The 7287-nt window shown below is 52.1% G+C and overlaps 1 long non-coding RNA gene across 1 annotated transcript; it reads right to left on the reverse strand.

Annotated features, from left to right (window-relative positions):
* Positions 1-1451: 1451 nt before the first annotated feature.
* On the reverse strand, positions 1452-6170 carry LOC130705777 (uncharacterized). The gene is made up of 3 exons (XR_009006173.1): positions 6002-6170; positions 1618-1712; positions 1452-1534 (listed from the first exon to the last, which is right to left on the reverse strand). It is a non-coding gene; the product is annotated as an uncharacterized LOC130705777 (long non-coding RNA).
* Between the last annotated feature and the right edge of the window lie 1117 nt (positions 6171-7287).

Below are 7287 nucleotides of genomic sequence, written 5' to 3' on the forward strand. Positions count from 1 at the left end.
TCCAGCCCCAGTCACCAGCTTCTTGCTCAGGGAGCCCTCTCCACTGAGGCAACGTGAAGCCTGAGGCCCAGATGGGTGGACGGGTGGGCACAGAGGTTGATGCCAGCCAGGTTGGCTTTTGCCCTCGAGCAATAAGTCTGTGGGGACTAGTGCTAGGAGAGGCCCTCCTGACTCAGCCTACAAGCCGTGAGGCTGGGGGTCAGAAGCTGTGTGGTCCCAGGCCCAAGCAGGCCTGCAGTAGTACGGGGAGGGGGCTGCCCTCTGCCTTCTCCACAGCCGCACCTCCCCCCTCCCACTGGAGTACATGTTGGGATGCACCCGACTCCCTGAGCGCCCACCAGGCCCCCAAACTGGGGGCCTGCTGCCCCTTCACTGGAGCCTAATGACTGGGGATGGGGGAGAAGGGCCCAGCGTCCCTTCTCATCCTAAGCACACATGCCAGGTGTCACTTTCAGTTCTGACGCAAGTTCAGAAAAATACTAGTCTACATGCCCCATGCTGGTCAGAGCCCTGGGTCAAGACTACTCAGCCCAGGGGAGGGGATGAGGCTTTGTCACCCCTGGAGCCCCTCCTTCCTCTCTACACCCCCCATGGTGTACAATAAAGTGTCTGTTCTTACCAAACCCCTCTTGCCTTTCTGACCTGCTCTGGGATCAGGGGGAGGGGATGGGAGAGGCCACGGATCCCGAGGGCAGCTTTGGGTTGAAAGCCTGGGTGGGATGGGTTGGTGAGGACCGCTGTGGGACTTTGGGGGCTGCCTGGCTGTCTGGCTGAGGAGTCTTGAGGAGGATGAAGAGGGGCATGTGTTTATTTTCCTAGGAATTGTCCAGGATAGGTAACCGCATACACTGGTAGCAAGCCTTATGGATTCCAAGTACTTCACACATCTAAGCTCATGTGATCACAGAGCAACAGCTCTCTGAGGGAGATATGCTGTTGTCCAAGTTTTTCCAGGTGAGGCAAATGAGGCTTCGTCTGATGTGACGATGGTGTTTTGTGTCCGTGTACGGGACCTCGTAGGGAAAATTCCAACCCTGCCTTACTGCCAGGAAGACAGCCATCTAGGCCTGTCAGTTCTGCAAGGGGGGAGGTGGGAGACGCTGGCGGTGGGAAGGCGCCAGTGTCCAGAGGCCTGAGATTGAGGTGGGGGATGGCCGGGGACTTGAGAGTTTGCCAGGAGCAGGCCACTTAAGTTCTGAGAGAATGGCCCCTCTCTTCAAGGTAGCTATCATTTTTGCAAACTTCAGTAGAAGGTAAAGGTGAAATATGAGATTGTTCATTGCCTATTTTCACAAATTTCAGTCTAAAGTATTTATTGAACACCTACTGAATGCTTAGCTCTGGAGAACAGAATGAGCTGGGGGTAGGGGAAGCACTACTTTGCTTACCCTCAAGGAGCACAGACACTGGAAGAGACGAGAAGTCTGGATCCTGGGGGAAGCCCCACCACACGGCACTCTACTCCAGTCTAGAATGATGCTACCTGATACCTGACACAGCCAAAGTCCTCCAAGGAACCTTCCATTTCCTTCTCCTGCCACAGAGAAGAAAGTGTTGTTCCAGGAATAGCCACCAGATGGCAGGAAAACCTTTCTCTCCAGGTCTTGGTCCACTTACCCGTCTCTCCGACTCCATCATTTATTCTTTTGTGGGCTAATTTATTCTTGAACAAACATTTATGAAGTATCCACCATGAACAGGCTCTGTGCCAGCTATGGATACACAAAGATAAATAAATCAGCAGCGCTCACTGCCCTGAGTTTGGGGAAGGGAACCCCTCCTCCCCCGCCCCCCATCTTCAAATCTCCCCATATATCTCTCAAACAGGGGAATGTCTTGGTGCTAAAAATATCACTCCTTGAAAATTAATTCAATTATTTGTTTAAAGGTAATGTTTTGGGTTGAAATGCCAACACTCCTGCCAGGAGGGACACATAGATCCACCAAAAAGCGGTATCACAAATGCTTGGGTTTGAGGGAGTTATGGAGTCAGACTTCCCAAGTTCAAGTTCAAATGCCAGCTAGGCTTCCTGCTTCCTGAAAGACCTAGGGCAAGTTATTTAACCCCTCTGAGCTTACATTTCCTAGTCTATAAGATAGGTATAACGAATGGATTGAATGAGGTAATGCATGTTGCTGTGTATCAATTTACTCCAAAGCTTAGTGGCTTGAACAACCGTTCTATTATATCTCATGATTTTGGGGGTGAGGAATTCAGGTATGGCTTGTCTGAGTGGCTTTTCTAGTGGCAACTGAGGTCACTCAGTGGTATTCAACCGGCAGATGAGCTGGTCTAGAGGGTCCAAGGCAGCCTCGCTCACATTCATTCAAATGGCTGGCACCTCAGTGAGAACAGCTGGCAGCCTGGGCTCAGACTGTCCCCAGAGGAGCATCTACAACTGGATTCCACAGCACAGTTCACCTCTGGGTGGCCAGACTTGTATGTGATGGCTCAAGGTGCCCAGAGAGATCGATTCAAGAGATAGAAGATGGAAGCTGTCAATTTCTTAAGGCCTGGGCCTGGAAAATGGCATAGTGACACTTCTGCCATATTCTGTGGGTCACAGCATCTGCCCAGAGTTAATGGGAGGACATACAGATCCCGCTTGTTGATGGGAAGGGGGCCAAAGAATTTGTGGCTGCCCACGAAACAGGCCTATTCCAGGGTGCCAGAGATCTTCAGTCACTGGTGCCTGAGTGGGGCACAAACAGCTAAGTTCTGATGGGGAAGTGAATGGCTGAGCTTGGGCCCTGGGTATAGCAAGCAGACAGGGAGGAAGAGGAGGGCATGAGGGGGGCATGGGAGACGACTTCTTTTGCCGCATGCTTGCCCGGGGCAGGTAGCATGAAGTAGGTTTGAATCATGACTCTATCACCAACCCTATGACCTGGGGCGAGTCCCTGAACCCTCTGAACCTCCACTTTCTAAAGGGAGAATGACAATAAAAACGCTTCCTTGCAGAGGTGTTGGGAGGAAAAAATGAACTCCTTCTGGAAAACCTACTGGAATCCAGTATAGAATTCTTTCCAAACTGGAATATAATAGGTGCTCATTAAATATTAGCTTCCTTCCTTCTTGCAACTGGAGTAAGTCCATGGGGCCTGCTTCATTCTGGGGGCCCCATCACCCTTGCAGTGAGTCATTCTCCCAGAGCTATTTTGAAAGCCTAAAACTCAAAGAAGCCAAGGAAGGAGGGGAGAGAAGGCACTGTTTTAAGGAAAGGGAGTATCAGAAGTGTGGGTGTCTCCCCAATCCCTCACACCATCATGCTCCCACCAACAAACAGCCATAAACAGCTACACAGCTTCAGCCAGCTCCAGCCACAGGGCCTTGGGCTAGAGGAGAAGGATTCTACAGACCATAGGGATATGGCGGCTTTTTTTAAAAAGGCCCCCAATTCTTTAACACTTCGAGGGAATGGAGTCCATGCTCCTCCCCTGGAATCTGTGTGAGCAAAAACTTCCTTTGAGCAACAGAGTATGGCGGAAATAATGCTATGTGACTTCTGAGGTTAGATTAAAATTGGTCATGCCACTTCTGTTGGGAGTTCTGGGGAAACCCAGACACCACCTAAGAAGTACAACTACCCTGAGACTAGCCTGTGCCAGAGAGGCCGTGTGTTTGCAGGTGTACCGTTGACAGCTTCAGCCAAGCTGCCAGCCAACAGCCAGCATTAACTGCCAGCCACAGGCACACACCACGGCGAACATTCAGCCCAGCTGAGCTTCAGATGTCTGCAGCCCCGGCTGACATCTGCCTGCAGCTGCGTGAAGAACTCTAAGCAAGGACTGTCTAACAGCCATTCCTAACTTCTGACCCATAAAATCATGAGCAAAATACAGCACTTGTTGGATTTACACCACGAAGTTCGGGTAATTTGTTTCACAGCGATAGTAACCAGAATATAAACCTTAGTGCTTATCTGGCTCAGCCTCCTCATAGAATAGTTGGAGAAACTGGCCCAGAGAGGGGAAACTCAGAGCCTCATAAACCACAGAGTTGGAGTCAAAGGGCTGGAAGCGATCTGAGTGTCAACCAAGCGGGGGCAAAATTGGGGTCAAGGACTGGGTTTCTCCCAATCCAGTGCACCCTCCAGGATAGCAAGATGCTGACAGGGAGGGCTCCCACCTTCTCCTACCCTCACCCCACTGCCTCATTAATTCCATGCATCAAGTATAAACCAAGTGTTCTGAGTGCCTAGGATTGTGCTAAGCACTGGCAATACACAAAGAAGGATCAGGCAGGGGTCCCTTGCCTTGTACTTCTACTGTCTTGCAGAAGCAGTCATAATCTGACTTGGCACGTCCTGTCACTGTCATACCCACCGGTGCCAGGCACACTGCTATGTTTACTTACATGGTCTTACATGGGGAGAATCCCTGGGAAATGGGGAGAAGACCATGTGTGTCACTCAACAACCACCCAACCATTATTAGGATTACTCCAAGCGAGCCACAGTGCCAGCTGCAGAGCAAATCTCCACCCTGGGGCTCCCTGGGCCAGAGCTGGCTGGCTTCTGGGTCTGTCTGTTCTTCCCAGGGCTGACCCAAGCAGGTAAGGATCCCTGGGTTTCATGAGTGTCCAAGAGGAGCCAGAGTTTGGTCTCCCTCGCCAGACAACTGCTTTCCTTTCCCTGGGACACCGCTGGAGGGGACCGGGCCCATCAGGACTAATTAGCCACTCTAATGGAATAAGCCAGTTTTGCTGGAATTTAGCCCAGGTGGGAGGAAGCTGTACTTTTCTAGATGGAGAAGCACTGAGTGCCAAGGAGTCTTGCCAGCCGGGCCCTGAGCTACCATGTGTGCACCCGTGCTCTCACTCTCTGCACCTGGCCTGGGTCTCTATCTCGGCAGCCTTGAGCCAGGAGGGCTCCGGGAGTCCCCTTAGCTGCCCTGATCCTGTGATCCCATGAACACTGTTCTACATGCAGAGGCCACGTGGGCCCAATATCATTCTTGACCCTTGGCCCAAGCCCAGGCCCAGCTCAGTCTCCCAGCACTCACTGCTGCTCCACAGGCCTGGAATCTGTCAAGGAGAATGTGCCTGTGAGCTGACAATCAGGTCCCTTCTAGCCCTTTGACTCCAAGTCCATGGTTTATGAGGCTCTGAGTCCTGGCCAGGCCTGAGCTTGTAGCCTGTACCCTTCTGGTCTTTTCCCTTTAAGAGCTGGGCCATCAAAGGCCATCTCTGGTGTTCCCCCAGAGCCCCAAATACACCTTCACTAGGATTTTCACAGCAACTCAGCCCTGCCTTCGTCCCTTGTGCCGAGCCCTTCTAGCTGACCTCTGCAAGGCCCCGTGGGCTGTCCTCTGTGTCTGGGCTCCTCCCAGACCCCTCCTGGGAAGGCTCTCAGCATTTGATTTGGAGCCTGCAAGTCTCCGCAGGCTGCCTGGGGGTGGGGGTGGGAGGCAGGATAAAGTGAAGTGATAAGCACACGGGAGGTTTCAGCCTCCTCTCACCCTCCCTACTCTCCCTCCGTGAGGGGAAAAGCTCTATCACCCTCTGCCCCAATGATGATGACTGATAAAGCAATTCAATTAACCAGTCTGGGAAGCAGGGAAGGCTGGGAAAGGATGCTGGCTCCTTGACCTGGACCTGAGGGAAGAGGGTTTGGTTCTTGGCAGGAGCTGGAATACCAAAAGGGGGAAGTGTGAATATCAATGGCTAGGACTTTGCCTTGGCAGCCTTTGGGCCTGCTCCTAGGCCTGGAGCCCCTCAAAACAAGCAGAGTCCACAGAAAAAAAATGGAGAGGAAATTGGCTAGCTTCTGTCACCTCAAAGTGGCTGAGCCCCACACCAAGCTCCCAGTGGGCAAACAGGAAGGGTAAATGGCTTTGATGCCAGGCTCTCAAGCCTCCCACTGGCCAGATCAGCCTCGGCTCTCAGACAGCAAGGGCCTCATATGAGGGGACTCTAGAAAGGCTACAGGTGCTTGACAGCGCCCCCATCCGTTCCACTCTGGGATCAAACATTGCTCTCTTTTCCTTTTCTTTGCTATACCTTTATTCCTGTTGAGGAAAACCCACTGTGACTGACACTTTAGCATGAACTGGCTCCCAGAAGGATGTTCTTTCCAGACAGCTGGAAGAAACCTTGGCATCCAGAGGAAGAAAGTGGAGAAAAGGGAAAGAAGCTTGTGGAATTCGTAATTTCCAGCTGTGACTGCTTCGTGGTCTTGCTTAAGCCTGTTGGTCATCAAGATCTTGGAGGAAAGGAAAAGGGAGAGATCAGGCCAAGTCCCAGATGGGAGAGATACCTGAGGTCCTGGAATTGACCGGAAGCCTATCAGCCCCATTTTCTCCCATGACCACAGCCCAGTGAGGTCTGGAGCAGGGTCTCCTAGCACCACCAGGGGGCAGCACCCACCCATCCACAGTAGGCTGTCACATGGCAGTCTGGTCAGGGGGGCTCTCTCCTTCCTGGGTTCTGAGCTTTTCGGAAATAGCAGGACCTCATACATACAGAATTGATGGAGACAAGCCCTATGTGGCCAGCTGCGGCATGCTGAATCCTCCAGAAAATTCCAGAGAGGCCCAGGTAACAGGTTAGCCCAGAGCTCTAGGATAAAACCTTCAGCAAATGGTGAGGTCTTCTCTGGAGGCCTCTGGCCTGGCTGAGTTCCCTTCTCCAGAAGCCGGGCAGTGTGCTGAGTCAGGGGCCCTCCCACCCAGTGCACTTTCACCCCGCTGCCTCTCCCAGGCTGGGCCCTCTGTTTTCAGTGACTCTTCCTGGGTTTCCCTACCCCGACTCCAGCTTTCTGACCTCCTGTCCAGGCCTCCTTTTTCTCTGGCAGTTTTCTCCCTCCACTTATCTCCCCACATGCTTCTCACCATCTACAAACACCACAGAGTGAAAGCACCGAGAGGGTGGAGATTTACCAGGGCGAGGTTGGAGGGGCTCTGTTTTGTTTGTTGATTTTCAGTGCCTGGAACAGCTTCTGGCACATAGTAGGTACTCAAGAAATATTTACTGAATGAACAAATGACTTAGGAGTGGGATGCTGGGATGGTATTTTTCACTTCTCCCACCCACCCCCACCAACCTCTCCCTTTTCTTGGAATGACTGAGTTCAGCCAGCCTGAAGAATGGAAAGTGGGGGAGAGACCCCAAGGGAGTTTGCCAGGACACAACCAGATAGGGCTTTAAAGCTATTCATTACAGTCAATTCTTTAGTAACCGTGCTGTGGTTCTTCCTTCCTCATTCCAGCTTCTGGCCAGTCCTGGGTCTTCTCTCCCCAGTCACAATTGGGAGATTTCTTTTCCACTGCAGCAAACTCAAAGCCAGC

The sequence above is a fragment of the Balaenoptera acutorostrata genome, chromosome 1 (genome assembly GCF_949987535.1).
Source record: "Balaenoptera acutorostrata chromosome 1, mBalAcu1.1, whole genome shotgun sequence".
Lineage (NCBI taxonomy): Eukaryota > Metazoa > Chordata > Mammalia > Artiodactyla > Balaenopteridae > Balaenoptera > Balaenoptera acutorostrata.